The sequence below is a fragment of the Heptranchias perlo genome, chromosome 20 (assembly GCF_035084215.1).
Source record: "Heptranchias perlo isolate sHepPer1 chromosome 20, sHepPer1.hap1, whole genome shotgun sequence".
In the NCBI taxonomy this organism is placed as follows: Eukaryota; Metazoa; Chordata; class Chondrichthyes; order Hexanchiformes; family Hexanchidae; genus Heptranchias; species Heptranchias perlo.
In genome coordinates this window covers 18,382,941-18,409,664 of record NC_090344.1, presented here as the reverse complement: position 1 = coordinate 18,409,664, position 26,724 = coordinate 18,382,941, and the positions used below count along the sequence as shown (strand labels likewise).

The 26,724-nt window shown below is 43.1% G+C and overlaps 6 non-coding genes across 6 annotated transcripts; all 6 read right to left on the bottom strand.

Moving 5' to 3' along the window:
- Nucleotides 1–701: 701 nt before the first annotated feature.
- On the bottom strand, nucleotides 702–774 carry trnac-gca (transfer RNA cysteine (anticodon GCA)). Its single transcript has one exon. It is a non-coding gene; the product is annotated as a tRNA-Cys (tRNA).
- A 3,855-nt stretch (nucleotides 775–4,629) lies between these two features.
- On the bottom strand, nucleotides 4,630–4,701 carry trnac-gca (transfer RNA cysteine (anticodon GCA)). Its single transcript has one exon. It is a non-coding gene; the product is annotated as a tRNA-Cys (tRNA).
- Nucleotides 4,702–9,299: 4,598 nt separating this feature from the next.
- On the bottom strand, nucleotides 9,300–9,371 carry trnac-gca (transfer RNA cysteine (anticodon GCA)). The gene has a single exon. It is a non-coding gene; the product is annotated as a tRNA-Cys (tRNA).
- Nucleotides 9,372–11,655: 2,284 nt separating this feature from the next.
- trnac-gca (transfer RNA cysteine (anticodon GCA)) lies at nucleotides 11,656–11,727 on the bottom strand. Its single transcript has one exon. It is a non-coding gene; the product is annotated as a tRNA-Cys (tRNA).
- A 2,284-nt stretch (nucleotides 11,728–14,011) lies between these two features.
- On the bottom strand, nucleotides 14,012–14,083 carry trnac-gca (transfer RNA cysteine (anticodon GCA)). The gene has a single exon. It is a non-coding gene; the product is annotated as a tRNA-Cys (tRNA).
- Nucleotides 14,084–19,380: 5,297 nt separating this feature from the next.
- trnac-gca (transfer RNA cysteine (anticodon GCA)) lies at nucleotides 19,381–19,452 on the bottom strand. Its single transcript has one exon. It is a non-coding gene; the product is annotated as a tRNA-Cys (tRNA).
- Between the last annotated feature and the right edge of the window lie 7,272 nt (nucleotides 19,453–26,724).

Genomic DNA, 26,724 nt, shown 5'->3' with positions numbered 1-26,724 from the left:
ACATAACCTCTCCGCTTTTCAATTCTATCCCCCTGGAAATGAACCCCAGTGCTTGGTTTGTTCTTTTTTTGTCGACACCACTTTTAGTGATTTGTGTATCTGCAGTCCTAGATCCTTGGTTAAACCACACTTGGAGCACTGTGAACACTTCTGGTCTCCCTATTATAAAAAGGATATCGAGGAATTGGCGAAGGTGAAAATAATGATGATGCCAGAACTGAAAGAGAATACCTTTCAGGATAGATTTAACAGGCTGATTGCTAACATGATGGAGGTCTTTGGATAATGAAAGGGTTTGATTGGGTCGACGTAGAGAAAATGTTTCCACTCGTAGGGTACTCTAAAACTATCGGTTATCAATATAAGATAGTCACTAATAAATCCAATAGAGAATTCATGGGAAACTTCTTTACCAAAGAGTTGCAAGAATGTGGAACTCGCTATCTTAAGGAGTAGTTGAGGCAAATAACATCGATACATGAAATGGCGAACGAGATAAACACACGCGGGCGAAAGGAATGGAAGAGTGTGCGGCTGGGGGTAAGTGAAGTAGGGAGGGAGGAGTCTTGTGTGAAGCACAAAGGCTGGCCCGGCCCCATTGGGTCAAATGGCCTGGATCTGTGCGCCAAACTCAATATAAACAACGACAGCGACAGATTACTGATTTTCTGACTCCTCAAAAGAAGCACTTAGAATGTGCAAGGGGGCGCCTGGATTCGGAACCAGAGACCTCTTGATTTGCAATCAATTGCTCTACCACTGAGCTACACCCCCTCATCTAGTGACCATTCTTGCACGCACAATGTAATGGAGCTCAGTAGCTGGCTGTCAACAATGTTGATATTACCAACATGAAAAGAAGCTTCATGAGTTATTCTGGGAGACAAATAATTACGGCAATCAGAAATATTTCATGAATGGAGTGAGTCACATTATTGTGTACAGATGCGATGCACAACCCAACTTGGAACGCCTTGTCTCTCGGCTTCAGTGAACACATCCTTACCGCAGAACGCGGAACTCGAAGCACCAGACAAATGACATCAGAATTTCAAGCAGAGGTCTTCAGCTGCTGTCAAATGCTCTGTCACTGTGCTCTGCCCCCCAGCTCTTAAGATACTTGCAGTCAACAAATGCAGTGCCAGGTTCAATGCGTGGTTTTCCAAGATCATGCTCTCAGTGCCATATATGTAAGTGCACAGAATATAATAAAGATGCATCTAGCAGGCTTTAGGCAAGTGTGGCAGGAGGAGCTAGTGTGTGAAGCAACTGTAGTTAGGAGGCAATGATGGATCTGGTTCTAGGGATTGAGATAGTTAATGTGGAGCAAGTGTCCTTGGGGGAGCATTTAGGGAATAGCGAACAGAGTATCATCAGGTTTAGAATAGCAATGGAAAAGGAGAAGGAGTAATCTAGAGTAAAAACACTTAATTGGAAGAGGGTCAATTACAGAGGGTTGAGAACTGATCCGGTCCTGGTAAAATGGAATCAAAACTGTAATCGAGCAATGGGCGGCTTTTGAAGAGGAGGTTGTTCGGGTACAGTCTGTGTACATTCCCATACGAAGCAACTAAAGCCAGAGATCTCTGGATGACGAAAGAGATAGAGTATAAAATGAAGCAGAGGAAGTGGCCGGATGGCAGATGTCAGGTTGATAATACAAATCAGAACCAGGCTGAGAATGGAAAGTTCAGAGGTGAATTGAAAATGGAAACCACACTTGGAGTAACGTGAACAATTCTGGTCGACAGATTAAAAGAAGAATGAACAGGAATTGGCAAAGCTGAAAAAAAGATTCACAAGGATGATAATAGAACTCGGAGCATATACTTCTCAGGAGGACTAAACAGGTTGTAGCTCTTTTCTCTGGAAAAGGGAAGACTGGGGGGTGACCTGATAGAGGTCTTTAAGATTTTGAAAGGATTCGATTGGGTGACGGAGAAAAAAACGTTTCCATTTGTGAGGGAATTCAGGAGAATCTTCTTTACCCAAAGGGCGGTAAGAATGTGGAACTCGCCACCAAAAGGAATCGTTGAGGCAAATGGCATAGATGCTTTAAAGGGGAAGCTCGATGAAGAGATGAAAGAGAAAGGAATGTATGGCTGATAGAACGAGATGAAATAGGGCAGGAGGAGACTCATGTGGTGCATAAATACCGGAAGTGACCAATCGAGATAGCTAACCTGTTTCTCTGCTGAAGCTTCAATGCAAACAACAATCCTGCTGCTACAGGGAAATCAGACTTACTGTATGAATCACAAAATCATTTAGAAAGAAGAGGGAGTATCGGGATTGAAACCAGCGATCGCTTGATTTATAATTAAACACTGCAATTAAGCAATGCACCCACTGACATCGTCCACAGACAAGGGAATGCAACAGAGTTCAGTACCTGGCAGTCATCACTGTTGAAAGAACCAATCTGAAAAGAAGCTTCATCAGTTATTCTGGGAGACAAATAATTACAGCAATCAGAAATGATTCATGAACGGATTGAGTCACACTATTGCACACAGATGCGATGCACAACCCAACATGGAAAGCCTGATCACTAAACTTCAGTGAACACTTCCTAACCACAAAAGGTGGAACAGGAAGCACCAGACAAACGACACCTGAATTTCAACCAGATGTTTCTCCAGCAGCTATCAAGTGCTCTCTCACTGTGCTCTGCCCCTAGTTCTGTAGATCGTTACAGTTAACACAAGAAACAACAGGTTCAATGTGCAGTTTCACAAGATCATGCTCTCAGTGCCATATATGTCAGTGTACAGAATATCGAATGAATGTAATAAATAAAAATCCAGCAGGCATTTGGCAAGAGCGGACAGGAGGAGATAGTGTGTTAAGTGACTGTAATATTTGTTAAGTCAATAGATTCATTTACAGGTTACGGAACTGAAGTGGGACTTAACGAAAGGGAAAGTGTGTAAATTGCATCCTGGCCATGAAATAAGAAGCTGTGAGTGTCGAAATTGTGACGTCGCCAGGAAATAAAAGTGGAAAATGCTGAATGCCTCTATTTGACCCGCGGATGCTCGCAGAGAGTGCTGTCAATAGGCGTGTGGCCGTCTTTCTCAATTATTATTTTAAACCTTATCACTAGTGCCTCGATATTCGCCTACACTTAGTTCTCCTATCTACTCCGTTTCATTCCCCATAACTAGATCCAGCAGTGATTCCTCTCTTGTCTGCCTGCCTCTCATTTGTAATTTTATCTCTCCTGCCTGCTCTCCCTGCCTCCCTCTCGCTCTCACTCATTCAGTCACTCGCACACTCACGAACACGCTAATTCACTCACTCTATCCATCCCTCATTCCTTCCTTCCCTCACTCCCTCCCTCACTCACTCACACATCACTCCCTACCTCAATCCCTCCACCGTAAAGATTGAGAGAGACATCAGTAAGACAAAGACCAAATTAATAGATTGGAAACAAACTATTTTTGAGGGGGTGAGATTGGAACCTGGGAAGGTGAACTTGGAAAAAATCTTGACAAAGATATATAACAGGTTTTGGGAAATATTTGAAACGGTGATCAATAGAGTTCAAGAGAAATACATTCCTCTAAAAAAAACAACAAATAGTCAATAATGAAACATTGTGGATGAATAAAGAGATAAGGGTAAAATTGAAATTGAACAAATGCATATTCTAACTACATGGACAATAAAGGAAAGGATGATAAAGCGGAAAATGAAGACGTTAGGAAGGATGTCAACAAGCAATCAGGAAAGCAGAAAGGAAATACAAAATTAAATTATCAAGAAATAGTCAATTATTGCACTGAAATGTCAATAACATCAGGATAGGGATAGGGCCAACAAGGGATACACAAGATATACTCAGAGGTAATAACAGTGAAATGGCTGGAATATTGAATAGTTACTTTGTCTCAGTATTTATCAGGAGAATATACATGCTTAACATAACTTCTCCGCTTTTCAATTCTATCCCCCTGGAAATGAACCCCAGTGCTTGGCTTGTTTTTTTTAATGTCGTCACCACTTTTAGTGATTTGTGTACCTGTAGTCCGAGATCCTTGGTTAAACCACACTTGGAGCACTGTGAACACTTCTGGTCTCCCTATGATCAAAAGGATATCGAGGAATTGGCGAAGGTGAAAATAATGATGATGCCAGAACTGAAAGATAATACCTGTCAGGATAGATTTAACAGGCTGATGGCTGACATGATGGAGGTCTTTGGATAATGAAAGGGTTTGATTGGGTCGACGTAGAGAAAATGTTTCCACTCGTAGGGGACTCTAAAACTATCGGTTATCAATATAAGATAGTCACTAATGAATCCAATAGAGAATTCATGGGAAACTTCTTTCCCAAAGAGTTGCAAGAATGTGGAATTCGCTACCTTAAGGAGTAGTTGAGGCAAATAACATCGATACATGAAATGGCAAACTGGATAAACACACGGGGGCGAATGGAATGGAAGAGTGCGCGGATGGGGGCAAATGAAGTCGGGAGGGAGGTGTCTTGTGTGAAGCACAAAGGCTGGCACAGACCCGTTGGGTCAAAAGGCCTGGATCTGTGCGGCAAACTCAACAGAAACAACGACAGCGACAGATTACTGATTTTCTGAGTCCCCAAAAGAAGCACTGAGAATGTGCAAGGGGGCGCCTGGATTCGAATCAGTGATCTCTTGATCTGCAGTCAAATGCTCTACCACTGAGCTACACCCCCACATCTATTGAGCATTCTTGCACGCACAATGTAATGGAGCTCAGTAGCTGGCAGTCACCAATGTTGATATTACCAACATGAAAAGAAGCTTCATCAGTTATTCTGGGAGACAAATAAATACAGCAATCAGAAATGAATCATGAACTGAGTGAGTCACACTGTTATGTACAGATGCGATGCACAACCCGACATGGAAAGCCTTGTCACTAAACTTCAGTGAGCACATCCTTACCACAGAACGCGGAACTGGAAGCACCAGACAAACGACACCTGAATTTCAACCAGATGTTTCTCCAGCAGCTGTCAAGTGCTCTCTCACTGTGCTCTTCCCCAATTCTGTAGATCGTTACAGTCAACACAAGAAACAACAGGTTCAATGTGCAGTTTCACAAGATCATGCTCTCAGTGCCATATATGTAAGTGTACAGAATATCGAATCAATGTAATAAATAAACATCCAGCAGGCATTTGGCAAGAGCGGACAGGAGGAGATAGTGTGTGAAGTGACTGTAATATTTGTTCAGTTAATAGATTCATTTACAGTTTACGGAACTGAAGTGGGACTTAACGCAAGGGAAAGTGTGTAAATTGCATCCTGGCCATGAAATAAGAAGCTGTGAGTGTCGAAATTGTGACGTCGCCAGGAAAAAAAAAATGGAAAATGCTGAAAGCCTCTATTTGACCCGGGGATGCTCGCAGAGAGTGCTGACAATAGGCGTGTGGCCGTCTTTCTCAATTATTATTTTAAACCTTATCACTAGTGCCTCGATATTCGCCAACACTTACTTCTCCTGTCTCCTCCGTTTCACTCCCCATTACTAGATCCAGCAGTGATTCCTCTCTTGTCTGCCTGTCTCTCATTTGTAATTTTATCGCTGCTGCCGGCTCTCCCTGCCTCCCTCTCGCTCTCACTCATTCAGTCACTCGCACACTCACGAACACGCTAATTCACTCACTCTTTCCATCCCTCATTCCCTCCTTCCCTCACTCCCTCCCTCACTCACTCACACATCACTCCCTACCTCAATCCCTCCACCGTAAAGATTGAGAGAGACATCAGTAAGACAAAGACCAAATTAATAGATTGGAAACAAACTATTTTTGAGGGGGTGAGATTGGAACCTGGGAAGGTGAACTTGGAAAAAATCTTGACAAAGATATATAACAGGTTTTGGGAAATATTTGAAACGGTGATCAATAGAGTTCAAGAGAAACACATTCCTCTAAAAAAAAAACAACAAATAGTCAATAATAAAACATTGTGGATGAATAAAGAGATAAGGGTAAAATTGAAATTGAACAAATGCATATTCTAACTACATGGACAATAAAGGAAAGGATGATGAAGGGGAAAATGAAGACGTTAGGAAGGATGTCAACAAGCAATCAGGAAAGCAGAAAGGAAATACAAAATTAAATTATCAAGAAATAGTCAATTGTTGCACTGAAATGTCAATAAAATCAGGATAGGGATAGGGCCAACAAGGGATACACAAGATATACTCAGAGGTAATAACAGTGAAATGGCTGGAATATTGAATAGTTACTTTGTCTCAGTGTTTATCAGGAGAATATACATGCTTAACATAACTTCTCCGCTTTTCAATTCTATCCCCCTGGAAATGAACCCCAGTGCTTGGCTTGTTTTTTTTAATGTCGTCACCACTTTTAGTGATTTGTGTACCTGTAGTCCGAGATCCTTGGTTAAACCACACTTGGAGCACTGTGAACACTTCTGGTCTCCCTATTATCAAAAGGATATCGAGGAATTGGCGAAGGTGAAAATAATGATGATGCCAGAACTGAAAGATAATACCTGTCAGGATAGATTTAACAGGCTGATGGCTGAAATGATGGAGGTCTTTGGATAATGAAAGGGTTTGATTGGGTCGAGGTAGAGAAAATGTTTCCACTCGTAGGGGACTCTAAAACTATCGGTTATCAATATAAGATAGTCACTGATAAATCCAATAGAGAATTCATGGGAAACTTCTTCACCAAAGAGTTGCAAGAATGTGGAATTCGCTACCTTAAGGAGTAGTTGAGGCAAATAACATCGATACATGAAATGGCAAACTAGATAAACACATGGGGGCGAAAAGAATGGAAGAGTGTGCGGATGGGGGCAAATGAAGTAGGGAGGGAGGTGTCTTGTGTGAAGCATAAAGGCTGGCACAGACCCGTTGGGTCAAAAGGCCTGGATCTGTGCGGCAAACTCAATATGAACAACGACAGCGACAGATTACTGATTTTCTGAGTCCCCAAAAGAAGCACTTAGAATGTGTAAAGGGGGCGCCTGGATTCGAACCAGATACTTCTTGATCTGCAATCAAATGTTCTACTACTGAGCTACACCGCCACATCTATTGACCAATCTTGCACGCACAATGTAATGGAGCTCAGTAGCTGGCTGTCACCAATGTTGATATTCCCAACATGAAAAGAAGCTTCATCAGTTATTCTGGGAGACAAATAAATACAGCAATCAGAAATGAATCATGAACGGAGTGTGTCACACTATTGTGTGCAGATGCGATGCACAACCCGACATGGAAAGCCTTGTCACTAAACTTCAGTGAGCACATCCTCACCACAGAACGCGGAACTGGAAGCACCAGACAAACGACACCTGAATTTCAACCAGATGTTTCTCCAGCAGCTGTCAAGTGCTCTCTAACTGTGCTCTGCCCCAATTCTGTAGATCGTTACAGTCAACACAAGAAACAACAGGTTCAATGTGCAGTTTCACAAGATCATGCTCTCAGTGCCATATATGTCAGTGTACAGAATATCGAATGAATGTAACAAATAAAAATCCAGCAGGCATATGGCAAGAGCGGACAGCAGGAGATAGTGTGTGAAGTGACTGTAATATTTGTTAAGTCAATAGATTCATTTTCAGGTTACGGAACTGAAGTGGGACTTAACGAAAGGGAAAGTGTGTAAATTGCATCCTGGCCATGAAATAAGAAGCTGTGAGTGTCGAAATTGTGACGTCGCCAGGAAATAAAAGTGGAAAATGCTGAAAGCCTCTATTTGGCCCGCGGATGCTCGCAGAGAGTGCTGGCAATAGGCGTGTGGCCGTCTTTCTCAATTATTATTTTAAACCTTATCACTAGTGCCTCGATATTCGCCTACACTTGCTTGTCCTATCTCATCCGTTTCATTCCCCATTACTAGATCCAGCAGTGATTCCTCTCTTGTCCGCCTGTCTCTCTTTTGTAATTTTATCACTCCTGCCTGCTCTCCCTGCCTCCCTCTCGCTCTCACTCATTCAGTCACTCGCACACTCACGAACACGCTAATTCACTCACTCTATCCATCCCTCATTTCCTCCTTCCCTCACTCCCTCCCTCACTCACTCACACATCACTCCCTACCTCAATCCCTCCACCGTAAAGATTGAGAGAGACATCAGTAAGACAAAGACCAAATTAATAGATCGGAAAAAAATATTTTTGAGGGTGTGAGATTGGAACCTGGGAAGGTGAACTCGGAAAAATCTTGACAAAGATATAGAACAGGTTTTGGGAAATATTTGAAACGGTGATCAATAGATTTCAAGAGAAATTCATTCCTCTAAAAAAAAAAGCAACAAATATACAATAATGAAATATTGTGGATGAATAAAGAGATAGAGATAAGGTAAAATAGAAATTGAACAAATGCATATTCTAACTGCATGGACAATAAAGGAAAGGATGATAAAGGGGAAAATGAAGACGTTAGGAAGGATGTCAACAAGCAATCAGGAAAGCAGAAAGGAAATACAAAATTAAATTATCAAGAAATAGTCAATTATTGCACTGAAACGTCAATAACATCAGGATAGGGATAGGGCCAACAAGGGATACACAAGATATACTCAGAGGTAATAACAGTGAAATGGCTGGAATATTGAACAGTTACTTTGTCTCAGTATTTATCAGGGAGACTATAGAGGCTTAACATAACTTCTCCGCTTTTCAATTCTATCCCTTTTAGTGATTTGTGTACCTGTCGTCCGCGATCCTTGGTTAAACCACACTTGGAGCACTGTGAACACTTCTGGTCTCCCTATTATCAAAAGGATATCGAGGAATTGGCGAAGGTGAAAATAATGATGATGCCAGAACTGAAAGATAATACCTGTCAGGATAGATTTAACAGGCTGATGGCTTACATGATGGAGGTCTTTGTATAATGAAAGGGTTTGATTGGGTCGACGGAGAGAAAATGTTTCCACTCGTAGGGGACTCTAAAACTATCGGTTATCAATATAAGATAGTCACTGATAAATCCAATAGAGAATTCATGGGAAACTTCTTTAACAAAGAGTTGCAAGAATGTGGAATTCGCTACCTTTAGGAGTAGTTGAGGCAAATAACATCGATACATGAAATGGTAAACTAGATAAACACACGGGGGCGAAAGGAATGGAAGAGTGTGCGGATGGGGGCAAATGAAGTAGGGAGGGAGGTGTCTTGTGTGAAGCATAAAGGCTGGCACAGACCCGTTGGGTCAAAAGGCCTGGATCTGTGCGGCAAACTCAACACAAACAACGACAGCGATCGATCACTGATTTTCTGAGTCCCCAAAAGAAGCACTTAGAATGTGCAAGGGGGCGCCAGGATTCGAACCAGAGATCTCTTGATCTGCAGTCAAATGCTCTACCACTGAGCTACACCCCCACATCTGTTAATCATTCTTGCACGCACTATGTAATGGAGCTCAGTAGCTGGCAGTCACCAATGTTGATATGACCAACGTGAAAAGAAGCTTCATCAGTTGTTCTGGGAGACAAATAAATACAGCAATCAGAAATGAATCATGAACGGAGTGAGTCACACTGTTATGTACAGATGCGATGCACAACCCGACATGGAAAGCCTTGTCACTAAACTTCAGTGAGCACATCCTTACCACAGAACGCGGAACTGGAAGCACTGGACAAACGACACCTAAATTTCAACCAGATGTTTCTCCAGCAGCTGTCAAGTGCTCTCTAACTGTGCTCTGCCCCAATTCTGTAGATCGTTACAGTCAACACAAGAAACAACAGGTTCAATGTGCAGTTTCACAAGATCATGCTCTCAGTGCCATATATGTCAGTGTACAGAATATCGAATGAATGTAATAAATAAAAATCCAGCAGGCATTTGGCAAGAGCGGACAGGAGGAGATAGTGTGTGAAGTGACTGTAATATTTGTTAAGTCAATAGATTCATTTACAGGTTACGGAACTGAAGTGGGACTTAACGAAAGGGAAAGTGTGTAAATTGCATCCTGGCCATGAAATAAGAAGCTGTGAGTGTCGAAATTGTGACGTCGCCAGGAAATAAAAGTGGAAAATGCTGAAAGCCTCTATTTGACCCGCGGAAGCTCGCAGAGGGTGCTGGCAATAGGCGTGTGGCCGTCTTTCTCAATTATTATTTTAAACCTTATCACTAGTGCCTCGATATTCGCCTACACTTACTTCTCCTATCTCCTCCGTTTCATTCCCCATTACTAGATCCAGCAGTGATTCCTCTCTTGTCTGCCTGGCTCTCAGTTGTAATTTTATCGCTCCTGCCTGCTCTCACTGCCTCCCTCTCGCTCTCACTCATTCAGTCACTCGCACACTCACGAACACGCTAATTCACTCACTCTATCCATCCCTCATTCCCTCCTTCCCTCACTCCCTCCCTCACTCACTCACACATCACTCCCTACCTCAATCCCTCCACCGTAAAGATTGAGAGAGACATCAGTAAGACAAAGACCAAATTAATAGATTTGAAACAAACTATTTTTGAGGGGGTGAGATTGGAACCTGGGAAGGTGAACTTGGAAAAAATCTTGACAAAGATATAGAACAGGTTTTGGGAAATATTTGAAACGGTGATCAATAGAGTTCAAGAGAAATTCATTCCTCTAAAAAAAAACAACAAATAGTCAATAATGAAACATTGTGGATGAATAAAGAGATAAGGGTAAAATTGAAATTGAACAAATGCATATTCTAACTACATGGACAATAAAGGAAAGGATGATAAAGGGGAAAATGAAGACGTTAGGAAGGATGTCAACAAGCAATCAGGAAAGAAGAAAGGAAATACAAAATAAAATTATCAAGAAATAGTCAATTATTGCACAGAAATGTCAATAACATCAGGACAGGGATCGGGCCAACAAGGGATACACAAGATATACTCAGAGGTAATAACAGTGAAATGGCTGGAATATTGAACAGTTACTTTTTCTCAGTATTTATCAGGAGAATATACATGCTTAACATAACTTCTCCGCTTTTCAATTCTATCCCACTGGAAATGAACCCCAGTGCTTGGCTTGTTTTTTTTAATGTCGTCACCACTTTTAGTGATTTGTGTACCTGTAGTCCGAGATCCTTGGTTAAACCACACTTGGAGCACTGTGAACACTTCTGGTCTCCCTATTATCAAAAGGATATCGAGGAATTGGCGAAGGTGAAAATAATGATGATGCCAGAACTGAAAGATAATACCTGTCAGGATAGATTTAACAGGCTGATGGCTGACATGATGGAGGTCTTTGGATAATGAAAGGGTTTGATTGGGTCGAGGTAGAGAAAATGTTTCCACTCGTAGGGGACTCTAAAACTATCGGTTATCAATATAAGATAGTCACCAATAAATCCAATAGAGAATTTATGGGAAACCTCTTTACCAAAGAGTTGCAAGAATGTGGAACTCGCTTCCTCAAGGAGTAGTTGAGGCAAATAACATCGATACATGAAATGGCAAACTAGAAAAACACACGGGGGCTGAAGGAATGGAAGAGTGTGCGGATGGGCGCAAATGAAGTAGGGAGGGAGGTGTCTTGTTTGAAGCATAAAGACTGAAAAAGACCGCTTGGGTCAAAAGGCCTGGATCTGTGCGGCAAACTCAACAGAAACAACGACAGCGATCGATCACTGATTTTCTGAGTCCCCAAAAGAAGCACTTAGAATGTGCAAGGGGGCGCCAGGATTCGAACCAGAGATCTCTTGATCTGCAGTCAAATGCTTTACCACTGAGCTACACCCCCACATCTGTTAATCATTCTTGCACGCACTATGTAATGGAGCTCAGTAGCTGGCAGTCACCAATGTTGATATGACCAACATGAAAAGAAGCTTCATCAGTTATTCTGGGAGACAAATAAATACAGCAATCAGAAATGAATCATGAACGGAGTGAGTCACACTGTTATGTACAGATGCGATGCACAACCCGACATGGAAAGCCTTGTCACTAAACTTCAGTGAGCACATCCTTACCACAGAACGCGGAACTGGAAGCACTGGACAAACGACACCGAAATTTCAACCAGATGTTTCTCCAGCAGCTGTCAAGTGCTCTCTAACTGTGCTCTGTCCCAATTCTGTAGATCGTTACAGTCAACACAAGAAACAACAGGTTCAATGTGCAGTTTCACAAGATCATGCTCTCAGTGCCATATATGTCAGTGTACAGAATATCGAATGAATGTAATAAATAAAAATCCAGCAGGCATTTGGCAAGAGCGGACAGGAGGAGATAGTGTGTTAAGTGACTGTAATATTTGTTAAGTCAATAGATTCATTTACAGGTTACGGAACTGAAGTGGGACTTAACGAAAGGGAAAGTGTGTAAATTGCATCCTGGCCATGAAATAAGAAGCTGTGAGTGTCGAAATTGTGACGTCGCCAGGAAATAAAAGTGGAAAATGCTGAAAGCCTCTATTTGACCCGCGGAAGCTCGCAGAGAGTGCTGGCAATAGGCGTGTGGCCGTCTTTCTCAATTATTATTTTAAACCTTATCACTAGTGCCTCGATATTCGCCTACACTCACTTCTCCTATCTCCTCCGTTTCATTCCCCATTACTAGATCCAGCAGTGATTCCTCTCTTGTCTGCCTGGCTCTCAGTTGTAATTTTATCGCTCCTGCCTGCTCTCCCTGCCTCCCTCTCGCTCTCACTCATTCAGTCACTCGCACACTCACGAACACGCTAATTCACTCACTCTATCCATCCCTCATTCCCTCCTTCCCTCACTCCCTCCCTCACTCACTCACACATCACTCCCTACCTCAATCCCTCCACCGTAAAGATTGAGAGAGACATCAGTAAGACAAAGACCAAATTAATAGATTTGAAACAAACTATTTTTGAGGGGGTGAGATTGGAACCTGGGAAGGTGAACTTGGAAAAAATCTTGACAAAGATATCGAACAGGTTTTTGGAAATATTTGAAACGGTGATCAATAGAGTTCAAGAGAAATTCATTCCTCTAAAAAAAACAACAAATAGTCAATAATTAAACATTGTGGATGAATAAAGTGATAAGGGTAAAATTGAAATTGAACATATGCATATTCTAACTGCATGGACAATAAAGGAAAGGATGATAAAGGGGAAAATGAAGACGTTAGGAAGGATGTCAACAAGCAATCAGGAAAGCAGAAAGGAAATACAAAATTAAATTATCAAGAAATAGTCAATTGTTGCACTGAAATGTCAATAACATCAGGATAGGGATAGGGCCAACAAGGGATACACAAGATATACTCAGAGGTAATAACAGTGAAATGGCTGGAATATTGAATAGTTACTTTGTCTCAGTATTTATCAGGGAGGCGATACATGCTTAACATAACTTCTCCGCTTTTCAATTCTATCCCCCTGGAAATGAACCCCAGTGCTTGGCTTGTTTTTATTTATGTCGTCGCCACTTTTAGTGATTTGTGTACCTGTAGTCCGAGATCCTTGGTTAAACCACACTTGGAGCACTGTGAACATTTCTGGTCTCCCTATTATCAAAAGGATATCGAGGAATTGGCGAAGGTGAAAATAATGATGATGCCAGAACTGAAAGATAATACCTGTCAGGATAGATTTAACAGGCTGATGGCTGACATGATGGAGGTCTTTGGATAATGAAAGAGTTTGATTGGGTCGACGTAGAGAAAATGTTTCCACTCGTAGGGGACTCTAAAACTATCGGTTATCAATATAAGATAGTCACTGATAAATCCAATAGAGAATTCATGGGAAACTTCTTTACCAAAGAGTTGCAAGAATGTGGAATTCGCTACCTTAAGGAGTAGTTGAGGCAAATAACATCGATACATGAAATGGCAAACTAGATAAACACACGGGGGCGAAAGGAATGGAAGAGTGTGCGGATGGGGGCAAATGAAGTAGAGAGGGAGGTGTCTTGTGTGAAGCATAAAGTCTGGCACAGACCCGTTGTGTCAAAAGGCCTGGATCTGTGCGGCAAACTCAATAGAAACAACGACAGCGACAGATTACTGATTTTTTGAGTCCCCAAAAGAAGCACTTAGAATGTGCAAGGGGGCGCCTGGATTCGAACCAGAGACCTCTTGATCTGCAGTCAAATGCTCTACCACTGAGCTACACCCCCACATCTGTTGACCATTCTTGCACGCACAATGTAATGGATCTCAGTAGCTGGCAGTCACCAATGTTGATATTACCAACATGAAAAGAAGCTTATCAGTTATTGTGGGAGACAAATAAATACAGCAATCAGAAATGAATCATGAACGGAGTGAGTCGCACTATTGTGTACAGATGCGATGCACAACCCGACATGGAAAGCCTTGTCACTAAACTTCAGTGAGCACATACTTACCACAGAACGCGGAACTCGAAGCACCAGACAAAAGGCACCTAAATTTCAACCAGATGTTTCTCCAGCAGCTGTCAAGTGCTCTCTCACTGTGCTCTGGCCCAGCTCTGTAGATCGTTACAGTCAACACAAGAAACAAAAGGTTCAATGTGCAGTTTCACAAGATCATGCTCTCAGTGCCATATATGTAAGTGTACAGAATATCGAATCAATGTAATAAACAAACATCCAGCAAGCATTTGGCAAGAGCAGACAGGAGGAGATAGTGTGTGAAGTGACTGTAATATTTGTTAAGTCAATAGATTAATTTACAGGTTACGGAACTGAAGTGGGACTTAACGAAAGGGAAAGTGTGTAAATTGCATCCTGGCCATGAAATAAGAAGCTGTGAGTGTCGAAATTGTGACGTCGCCAGGAAATAAAAGTGGAAAATGCTGAAAGCCTCGATTTGGCCCGCGGATGCTCGCAGAGTGCTGGCAATAGGCGTGTGGCCGTCTTTCTCAATTATTATTTTAAACCTTATCACTAGTGCCTCGATATTCGCCGACACTTACTTCTCCTATCTCCTCCGTTTCATTTCCCATTACTAGATCCAGCAGTGATTCTTCTCTTGTCTGCCTGGCTCTCAGTTGTAATTTTATCGCTCCTGCCTGCTCTCCCTGCCTCCCTCTCGCTCTCACTCATTCAGTCACTCGCACACTCACGAACACGCTAATTCACTCACTCTTTCCATCCCTCATTCCCTCCTTCCCTCACTCCCTCCCTCACTCACTCACACATCACTCCCTACCTCAATCCCTCCACCGTAAAGATTGAGAGAGACATCAGTAAGACAAAGACCAATTTAATAGATTGGAAACAAACTATTTTTGAGGGGGTGAGATTGGAACCTGGGAAGGTGAACTTGGAAAAAATCTTGACAAAGATATAGAACAGGTTTTGGGAAATATTTGAAACGGTGATCAATAGAGTTCAAGAGAAATTCATTCCTCTAAAAAAAAACAACAAATAGTCAATAATGAAACATTGTGGATGAATAAAGAGATAAGGGTAAAATTGAAATTGAACGAATGCATATTCTAACTACATGGACAATGAAGGAAATGATGATAAAGGGGAAAATGAAGACGTTAGGAAGGATGTCAACAAGCAATCAGGAAAGCAGAAAGGAAACACAAAATTGAATTATAAAGAAATAGTCAATTATTGCACTGAAACGTCAATAACATCAGGATAGGGATAGGGCCAACAAGGGATACACAAGATATGCTCAGAGGTAATAACAGTGAAATCGCTGGAATATTGAATAGTTACTTTGTCTCAGTATTTGTCAGGAGAATATACATGCTTAACATAACTTCTCCGCTTTTCAATTCTATCCTCCTGGAAATGAACCCCAGTGCTTGGCTTGTTTTTTTTAATGTCGTCACCACTTTTAGTGATTTGTGTACCTGTCGTCCGAGATCCTTGGTTAAACCACACTTGGAGCACTGTGAACACTTCTGGTCTCCCTTTTATCAAAAGGATATCGAGGAATTGGCGAAGGTGAAAATAATGATGATGCCAGAACTGAAAGATAATACCTGTCAGGATAGATTTAACAGGCTGATGGCTGACATGATGGAGGTCTTTGGATAATGAAAGGGTTTGATTGGGTCGACGTTGAGAAAATGTTTCCACTCGTAGGGGACTCTAAAACTATCGTTTATCAATATAAGATAGTCACTGATAAATCCAATGGAGAATTCATGGGAAACTTCTTTACCAAAGAGTTGCAAGAATGTGGAACTCGCTACCTTAAGGAGTAGTTGAGGCAAATAACATCGATACATGAAATGGCAAACTGGATAAACACACGGGGGCGAAAGGAATAGAAGAGTTTGCGGATGGGAGTAAGTGAAATGGGGAGGGAGGAGTCTTGTGTGAAGCACAAAGGCTGGCACAAACCCGTTGGGTCAAATGACCTGGATCTGTGCGGCAAACTCAACACAAACAACGTCAGCGACACATTACTGATTTTCTGACTCCTCAAAAGAAGCACTGAAAATGTGCAAGGGGGCACTTGGATTCGAACCAAAACCCTCTTCATCTGCAGTCAAATGCTCCACCACTGAGCTGCACCCCCACAGCCGTTGCCCATTCTTGCACGCACAATGTAATGGAGCTCAGTAGCTGGCAGTCACCAATGTTGATATTACCAACATGAAAAGAAGCTTCGTGAGTTATTCTGGGAGACAAATAATTACTGCAATCAGAAATGTTTCATGAATGGCGTGAGTCACATTATTGTGTACAGATGCGATGCACAACCCAAATTGGAACGCCTTGTCTCTCGGCTTCAGTGAACACATCCTTGCCACAGAACGCGGAACTCGAAGCACCAGCCAAACAACATCAGAATTTCAAGTGGAGGTCTTCAGCTGCTGTCAAATGCTCTGTCACTGTGCTCTGCCCCCAGCTCTTTAGACACTTTCAGTCAACAAATGCAGTGCCAGGTTCAATGCGTGGTTTTCCAAGATCATGCTATCAGTGCCATATATGTAAGTGTACAGAATATAATAAAGGTGCATCTAGCAGGCATTGAGCAAGTGTGGCAGGATGAGCTAGTGTGTGAAGCAACTGTAGTTAGGAGGCAATGATGGATCTGGTTCTAGGGAATGAGATAGTTAATGTGGAGCAAGTGTCCTTGGGGGAGCATTTAGGGAATAGCGAACAGAGTATCATAAGGTTTGGAATAGCAATGGAAAAGGAGAAGGAGTAATCTCGAGTAAAAATACTTAATTGGAAGAGAGTCAATTACAGAGGGTTGAGAACTGATCCGGCCCTGGTAAAATGGAATCCAAACTGTAATCGAGCAATGGGCGGCTTTTGGAGAGGAGATTGTTCGGGTACAGTCTGTGTACATTCCCACAAGAGGAAAAGGTAGGGCAACTAAAGCCAGAGCTCTCTGGATGACGAAGGAGATAGAGAATAAAAGGAACCAGAGGAAGTGGCCGCATGGCAGATGTCAGGTTGATAATACAAGTGAGAACCAGGCTGAGAATGGAAAGTTCAGAGGTGAAGTGAACATGGAAACCACACTTGGAGCAACGTGAACAGTTCTGGTCTCCAGATTATAAGAAGAATGAAGAGGAATTGGCAAAGCTGAAAAAAAAGATTCACAAGGATGATATCAGAACTCGGAGCATATACTTCTCAGGAGGACTAAATAGGTTGGAGCTCTTTTCTCTCGACAAGGGAAGACTGAGGGGTGACCTGATGGAGGTCTTTAAGATTATGAAAGGGTTCGATAGGGTAGACGTGGAAAAATCGTTTCCATTTGTGAGGAAATTCAGGAGAATCTTCCTTACCCAAAGGGTGGTAAGAATGTGGAACTCGCCACCAAAAGGAATCGTTGAGGCAAATGGCATAGATGCTTTAAAGTGGAAGCTCGATAAAGAGATGAAAGAGAAAGGAATATATGGCTGATAGAACGAGATGAAATCGGGCAGGAGGAGACTCATGTGGTGCATAAATACCGGAAGTGACCAATCGAGATAGCTAACCTGTTTCTCTGCTGAAGCTTCAATGTAAACAACAATCCTGCTGCGACAGGGAATTCAGACTTACTGTATGAATCACAAAATCATTTCGAAAGAAGAGGGAGTAACGGAATTTAAACCAGCGATCGCTTGATTTACAATTAAACACTGCAATTAAGCAATGCACCCACTGATATCGTCCACAGACAAGGTAATGCAACGGAGTTCAGTACCTGGCAGTCATCACTGTTGAAAGAACCAATCTGAAAAGAAGCTTCATCAGTTATTCTGGGAGACAAATAATTACAGCAATCAGAAATGATTCATGAACGGAGTGAGTCACACTTTTGTGTACAGATGCGATGAACAACCCAACATGAAAAGCCTTGTCACTAAACTTCAGTGAACACATACTTACCACAGAACGCGGAACTGGAAGCACCAGAGAGACGACACCTGAATTTCAACCAGATGTTTCTCCAGCAGCTGTCAAGTGCTCTCTCACTGTGCTCTGCCCCTAGTTCTGTAGATCGTTACAGTCAACACAAGAAACAACAGGTTCAATGTGCAGTTTCACAAGATCATGCTCTCAGTGCCATATATGTAAGTGTACAGAATATCGAATCAATGTAATAAATAAACATCCAGCAGGCATTTGGCAAGAGCGGACAGGAGGATATAGTGTGTGATCTAACTGTAATATTTGTTAAGTCAATAGATTAATTTACAGGTTACGGAACAGAATTGGGACTTAACGAAAGGGAAAGTGTGTAAATTGCATCCTGGCCATGAAATAAGAGACTATGAGTGTCCAAAGTGGACAATGCTGAAAAGCCTCTATTTCGCCCTCCGGATGCGAGTTGAAATTGCTGGCCACAGGCTTGTGGCCGTGTTTCTCAATCATTATTTTAAATCTTGCCGCTTGTGCCTGGCTATTCTCCTACACTTACTTCTCTTACCTCCACCGTTTCATTTTCCATTATTGGATAAAGCAGTGATTCCTCTCTTGCCTACCTGTCTCCCTTTTATCATTACATCGTTCCTGCCTGCTCTATCTGTTCCCCTCTCGCTCTCACTCATTCATTCACTCAAACGCTCACGAACTCACTCACTCCATCCCTCCCTCGCTCAATTCCTCCCTCCCTCATTCACTCACACACTCACTCCCTCCATCAATCCCTACGCAGTAAAAGATTGAGAAAGACTTGAGTAAGACAAAAGAAGAAAGTAATTGATTGGAAACAAACTAATTTTGTGGGGATTATAATGGAACTGGGGAAGGTGAAAAAAATGACAAAGAGATAGAACAGGAGTGGGAAATATTTGAAAGGGTGATAAATCTCTCTCTGGCACTCCCTCGGAGTCGAGAGGAGACGGGAATGGAAGGGTGAGATGAACGAGGGAGGAAGGGGGCCCGTGTGGAGAATGGACGCTGGCATTGAGCAAGTGGGCCAAATGGCCTCCTGTGGACTCAATGTGAATAACAATCTTGCAGCTGCAGGAACAGACTGACTGCATGACTTCCGACAGGGAACAATTAAAAGATAGAGGCGGCGCTTGGATTTGAACCAAAGATCGCTTGATCTGCAGTCAAATGCTCTACCACTGAGCTACACCCCCACAGCTGCATGAAGTTTGGGCACACACAAGGCAATGGAGCTTAGTACCTGGCCATCATCAACATTGATAGCACCATTCTGAAGAGAACTTTAATGAGTTATTCTGATAGGGAAGAATATGACTCCACCTCCAGAGCCTGACCCGTCCCTCAGAATCTAACTCTACCCTCCGAGTCTGCCTCCGCCCTGAGAATCTGACACGGCCCTCTGTGTCGGACCCCCTCCCCCAGCCTTTGACCTCTGCCCCAGAGCCTGACCCTTCCCCCAGAGTCTGACCCGACCTCCAGAGTCGGACTTCTCCCCCAGAGTCTGAACCTTGCCCCAGAATCTGACACCTCCCCCAGAGTCTGACCCGACACCAAGAGTCTGACCCCTGTCCGAGATCCTGACTCCTCCCTCAATGACTGAGTCCTCCCGAAGAGCCGGATACCTCCACAGCGTCTGAGTCCTCCCTCAGAGCCTTACTCCGCCCTCAGAGTCTAACTCTTCCCCAGAGCCTTCCTCCTCCCTCAGAGTCTGACTCCTCCCAAGAGTCTGACTGTTCCCCAAGAGCCTGATTCCGCCTCCAGAGACTGACTCCTCCCTCAGAGCCTGACTCCTCCCCAGAGCCTTCTTTCTGCCTCAGAGCCAGACCCCCTCCCCCGAGAATCTGACTCTTCCCCCAGAAACTGTACCCGCCCCTGTATCTGACTCCGCCCTCAGGGCCTGACTCGAATGAGGAGAGATTGCGTTGGCTCGGCCTGTATTCACTCGAGTTCAGAATAATGAGAGCGGATCTCATTGAAACATCTAAAATTCTGACAGGACTCGACCGACTGGCTACAGGGAGGATGTTTCCTCTGGCTGAGGGGTCCAGAACGAGGGGTCACAGGATACGGGGTAGGACATTTAAGACTGAGATGAGGAGAAATTTCATCACTCAGTGGGTGGTGAACCTGTGGAATTCTCTCACACAGAAGGATGTGGAGGCCAAATCACTGAATATATTGAAGAATGAGAGAGATCGATTTCAAGACACTGAAGACATCAAGGAGTATGAGGAGAGAGCGGGAATATGGTATTGAGATAGAGGATCAGCCATGGTCATATTGAATGGCAGAGCAGGCTCGAAGGGCCGAATATGCTCCTATTTTCTATGTTTCTTCGCCGGAGCAGCAGACGAGGGAGAAAAGAACGGAAGGGGAGGGAGATCGCGTGAGATGAAGTTGGGTGGGAGGATGCTTGTGAGGAGCATCAACGATGGCAGAAACCAAACGAGTGGGCCTGTTTCCCTGCTGTCGACTCGATGTAAACAACAATTTTACTGCTGCAGTGAAGGCAGACTGAGTGCACGATTCCCAAGGTAAGAAGTAAAACGTGCAAGGAGGCGTTTGGATTTGAACCGAAAATCTTGTAATCTGCAGTTATATGCTCTAACACTGAGCCACACCTTGACATCTGTGATGATTTGATGCACATACAAACTGATGAAGCTTCTTTTCAGGTTGGTTATATTAACATTGCTGACTGCCAGGTACTGAGCTCCGTTACGTTTTGTGAGCAAGAAATCATCACAGATGTGGGGGTGTAGCTCAGTGGCAGAGCATTTAACTACAAATCGTGATGTCGTTGGTGCAAATCCAGATATCCGCTCTCCCTTTTTTAACTGCATCCTGATGGGAGTCATTCCGTCGGTCTACCGTCCCTGCAGCTGCAGGTTTGTTGTTTATGTTGAGCAAAATTGAGTCGACAGCAGAGAAACAGGCCACTCGGCCCGACTGGTCTATGCTGTCATTGATGCTCCACGAGAGCCGCCTCCCTCCCTACTTCATCTGACCCTATTAGCATATCCTTCTATTCCTTTCTCCCCGATATGTTAATCCAGCTTCTACTAAAATGCATCTACACTATTCCCCTCGACTATTCCTTGTGGTAGCGAGTTCCACATTCTCACCGCTCGCTGGGAAAATAAGTTTCTCCTGAATTCCCTATTGGATTTATCAGTGACGATCTTATATTGATGACCTATGGTTTTGGACTCCCCAACAAGTGGAATCATTTTCTCTGTGTCTAAAATGTTCATAATCATAAAGACCTCTATCAGGTCACCCCGAAGCCTTCTCTTTTCTAGAGAAAGGAGCCCCAGCCTGTTCAATCTTTCCTGATAGATGTCTCATCTCAGTTCTGGTATCATCCCAGTAAATCTTTTATGCACCTTCTCCAATGCCTCGATATCCTTTTTATAATATTGTGTAATTTTATTCTTTTATGTATTGTCTACAGATGGGGATGGGCAACCCAATGGTGTTTCAATATTGACTAGTTTGTTTTTTGAGGAATATATTTCTCCTAAACTCTATTGATCTCCGTTTTCAATATTTGCCTCTGCTGTTCTATCTCTTTGTCTGTCAAAATGTTTTACAGTTTATTTAACGTAGTTCCAATCACATCTGCTGAAAATTAGCTTTGTTCCAATCTATTACTTTGTCTTACTAATGACTTTCTCAATCTCTTCGGGTAGAGGGATTGTGGCAGTGAGTGAGTGAATGAGTTAGTGTGTGAATGAGTAAGTGTTTGAGTGATTGACTGCGAGAGGGAGGCAGGGAGAGCAGGCTGAAGCAATGAAATGATAAAACAGAGACAGGCAGACAAGAGAGGAATCACTGCTGCATCTAGTAATTGGAAGTGAAACGGAGGAGATAAGAAATGTCAGTTTCGAGCAACATCTAGGCAATAGCGATCATAACATGACAAAGTTTAGAATAATGATTGAGAAAGACCATCACAAGCCTGTCGCCACCAATTTTTGCCTCCATCTGACGGACAAAATGAGACTTTTCAGCATTTTCCACTTCCTTTTCCTGGAGGATTCACACTTTGGACACTCACAGCCTCTCATTTCGTGGCCAGGTTGTGAATTCTGCATGTTACACACATCTCCATTCATTAAGGCCCAATTCTGTTCCGCAACCTGCAAACGAATGTATTGACTTCAAACAACTTACAGTCACTTCACACACTGTCTCATCCTGTCCACACTTGCCGAATACCTGCTGGGCGATTATTTATTACATTGATGCGATATTCAGTACAATTCCATATATGGCACAGAGAGCATGATGTTGTGGAACTGCACATTGAACCTGGTGTTTCTTGTGTTGACCGCAACGATCTTAAGAGCTGGGGCAGAGCACAGTGAGATTGCATTTGACTGCAGCTGGAGAAACCTCTGGTTGGAATTCTGGTGTCTTTTGGCTGCTGCTTCTGGTTCCGCGTTCTGTGGTAAGGATGTGTTCACTGAAGCTGAGTCACAAGGCTTTCCATGTTGGGTTGTGCATCGCACCTATACACAATAGTGTGACTCACTCCATTCATGAAACATTTCTGATTGTCATAGTTATTTGTCTCCCAGAATAACTTATGCAGCTTCTGTTCAGGTTGGTTATATCACCATTGGTGACTGCCAGATACTGAGCTCCGTTACCTTGTGTGTGCACGAAATCATCACCGAGCATTTAACTGCAGATAAAGAGGTCTCGGGTTCAAATCCAGTTTCCTCCTTTTAAATTCTTATCTCGGGAATCAGACACTCAGTCCGTCCTTCCCTGCAACAACAGGATTGATGTTCATATCGAGTCTACAGCAGGGAAACAGGCCACTCATCTGCTTTGGTCCATGCCGCTGTTGATGCTCCACACGAGCATCCTCCCTCGCCACTTCATCTCACCCCATCACACTCCCCTTCCATCCCTGTCCCCCATTCTGTGCTCATCCATCTTCCCCTTTCACCCATCTGTCCTGTTTGCTCCGACTTCTCCTCCTGGTGGCGAGTTCCACATTCTCACCACACTGGTGACCATCTTATAGCGATGACCTCTCGTTCTGGTCTTCCCCACATAATGGAAACATTTCCTCTCTCCCAGTCCACCTTATTTAAGCCATTATTTATTTTAAGGAAAGTGTTTATGATCTGGAATGCGCTGCCTGATCGGACAGTGGAGGCAGATTCAATTGCAGCTTTCAGAAAGGTAATTGGATAAACGCTTGAAGGGATTAAAGTTGCAGGGCAACGGGGAAAGAGCGGGGGAATGGGACAAAGTAGATTGCCCTTACAAAGAGCAGGCACTGGCTCGATGGGCCAAATGGCTTCCTTCTGTGCTGTAACCAATCGATGATTCTATAATTCTACGTCTGCACAGTGACTGATCAAAGTCAAAGAAACTGAGGCATTGGGAGGTGTCAGACTCTGAAGGAGGATTCAGCCTCTGGGGGAGGAGTCAGTGTCTGGAGGAGAAGTCAGGCTCTGGATGAGTTATCAGGCTCTGGTGGAGGAGTTAGACTCTGTGGGTGGAATCAGACTCTATGGAGGGGTTAGACTCTGGGGCAGGCGTCAGACGCTATGAGCGGGGTCCGACTCTGGGGTAGCAGTCCAGTCTCTGGGTTCGGAGTCAGACGCCGAGGGCGGGGTCAGACTCTGGAGGTTTGGCCAGGCAAAAGGGAATAGGAAGAGGTTTGGAAGGATGTAAAAAACAATTCAGAAAGCGATGAGAAACGAGGAAATTAATTCTTAAGGAATATAAAAAGAAATAGTAAATTATTCTAAAGACACATCAATAACAAAAGTATACTTGCCAGATTATTTGGACCACTGGGGGATACATTAGATCGGGTAAAGGGAGAGAAAATGTTGCCACTTGTGGGGAGTCCATTACTGGAGGTTATCAATATCAGATAATCACTAATAAATCCAATAAGGAATTCAGGAGAAACTTCCTTACGCAAAAGGTTGTAAGAATGTTGAACTGGCTACCACATGGAATAGTTGAGTTAAATAACTTCGATACATTTAAGGGGAAACTAGCTTAGCACACGAAGGAGAAAGGAATGGGAGGGTCGATGGAGAGTTTTAGATGAACGAGTCTGGATGCTGGCACAGAACACTTGAGCCAAATGGTCTGCTGTGAACTCAATGCAACTCAACGTAAATAACAAACCTGCAGCTGCAGGAACAGACTTACTGTATGACTCTCTGGAGAAAACATTTCAAAGATAGAGGGGGCGCTTGAAGTTGAATCAAAGACCGCTTTATCACCAATCAAATGCCATACTACCGAGCTAAACCCCCACACCTAGGCGGTTTTTTTGCACACACAAGGTAATGGAGCTCAGTACCTGGTCATCATCAATATTGATATCGCTATGCTGAAATGAAACGCCATCAGTTATTCTGGGAGACAAATAACTACGGCAATCAAAAATGTTTCATGAATGAAAAGAGTCACAATATTGTGTACAGATGCGATGCACAACCCAACATGGAAAGCCTTGTCACTAAGCTTCAGTGAACGCATCCTGACCACAGAAAGTGGAAATAGAAGCAGCAGACAAACGGAACCTGAATTTGAACCAGAGTTTTCTCCAGCTGCGGTTAAATGCTCTCTCACTGTTCCCTGTCCCAAACTCTTTAGATCGTTGCAGTCAACACAAGAAACACTAGGTTCAATGGGTCGTTTCTCAGTGCCATATATGTAACTGTACAGAATATCGCATCAATGTAATAAATACGCATCCAGCAGGCATTAGGCAAGTGTGGACAGGAGGAGATAGTGTGTGAAGTGACTGTAACACGTGTCAAGTCAATATATTCTGTTACAGGTGACGGAACAGAAGTGTGTCTTAATGAATGGAAAAGCGTGTAAATTGCAGAATTCATATCCTGGCAATGAAATAAGAATCTGTGAGTGTTCAAAGTGTGAATTGTCCACGAAATAAAAGTGGAAAATGCTGAAAGGCTATCTTTGACCGTAAAATGGAGCCAGCAAGTGCTGATGACAAACTTCTGGACCTCTTCCTCCATCATTCTTATAATCCCGATTATGTTATGATCGCTAGTGCCGACATGTTCCCCTACGATTACTTTTCTTTTCTCATCCGTTTTATTTGCCATGACTAGATCCAGAAACGATGCCTCTCTTGTCTGCCTGTCTCCATTTTGTGATTTCGTTGATCCTGCCAGCCGTCCCAGCCCCTATCTCACACTCACTCAATCACTCACTCACTCATTCACAGACTCACTCACATTCACACTCTCTCACTTACAGACTCATTCACTAAGTAGCTCACTCATTCACATCCTCACACAGTCACTCCCTCCCTCAATTCCTCCACCGTAAAAGATTGAGAAAGACAGAAGTAAGACAAGGACCAAAGTGATAGATTAGAACAAAGCTCATTTTGAGCGGATGAGAATGGAACTAGGGAAGATAAACTGCAATAAATGTTGACGGACAAAGAGATAGAACAGGAGAGGTAAATATTTAAAACGGAGACCAATAGAGTTCAGTAGAAATATATTCCTCTAAACAGAAGAACAATCGGGCCAATAATAAAAGAACACTTGTTTGTGGATCCTCATCGGTACATAATACATGAGGACACTTTTTTACACAGCGAGTGGTTAGGATCTGGAATGCACTGCACTAGGGGCTGATGGAGGCAGATTCAACCATGGCCTTCAAAGGGGAACTGGATAAGTACTTGAAACGAAAAAATGTGCAGGGCTATCGGGATTGGGCGGGGGAGTGGGACTGGCTGGATTCCTCTTCCATCGAGCTGGCACGGACTTGATGGGTTGAATGGCCCCCTTCCGTGATGTAACATTTCTATGATTTTATTCCAAGTTAGTTAAACACGATTTGCCTTCAACAAATCCGTGCTGGCTTTCCTTTATTAATCCACATTTGTCCAAGTGACTCTTACATCTGTCCTGGATTATTCTTTATAAAACCTTCCTCACCACTGCGGTTGAACTCACTGGCCTGTCGGTGCCGGGTTTATCCATACACCCTTTTTTGAACCAGGGTGTAACATTGCATATTATCCTGTGTGGGTTTAGTTCAGCAATAGAACACTTAAACATAAATCACGTAAGAGTGCTTGTTTCAAATCCATCAAAACACATTACTATTGGGTCATTTTAGCCTCTTGTGGTGAAGTTGATTTATTACTTTCCCCACTACGTACATTGTTTGGTGACTTCAGTTCAGACCCATTTCTGTTCCGAAACCTGCAACTGAATGTATTGACTTAACATGTGTTACCATTGCTTTGCACACGAGCTCCTCCTCTCCGCACTTGCCGAATCCCTGCTGGATGCTTATTTATTAGGCAATTAGGAAAGCAAGTGGCATGTTGGCCTTTATTGCAAGTGGGTTGGAGTAAAAAAGTAAGGAAGTCTTGCTGCAATAGTACAGGGTTTAGTGAGACCTCACCTGGAGTACTATGTACAGTATTG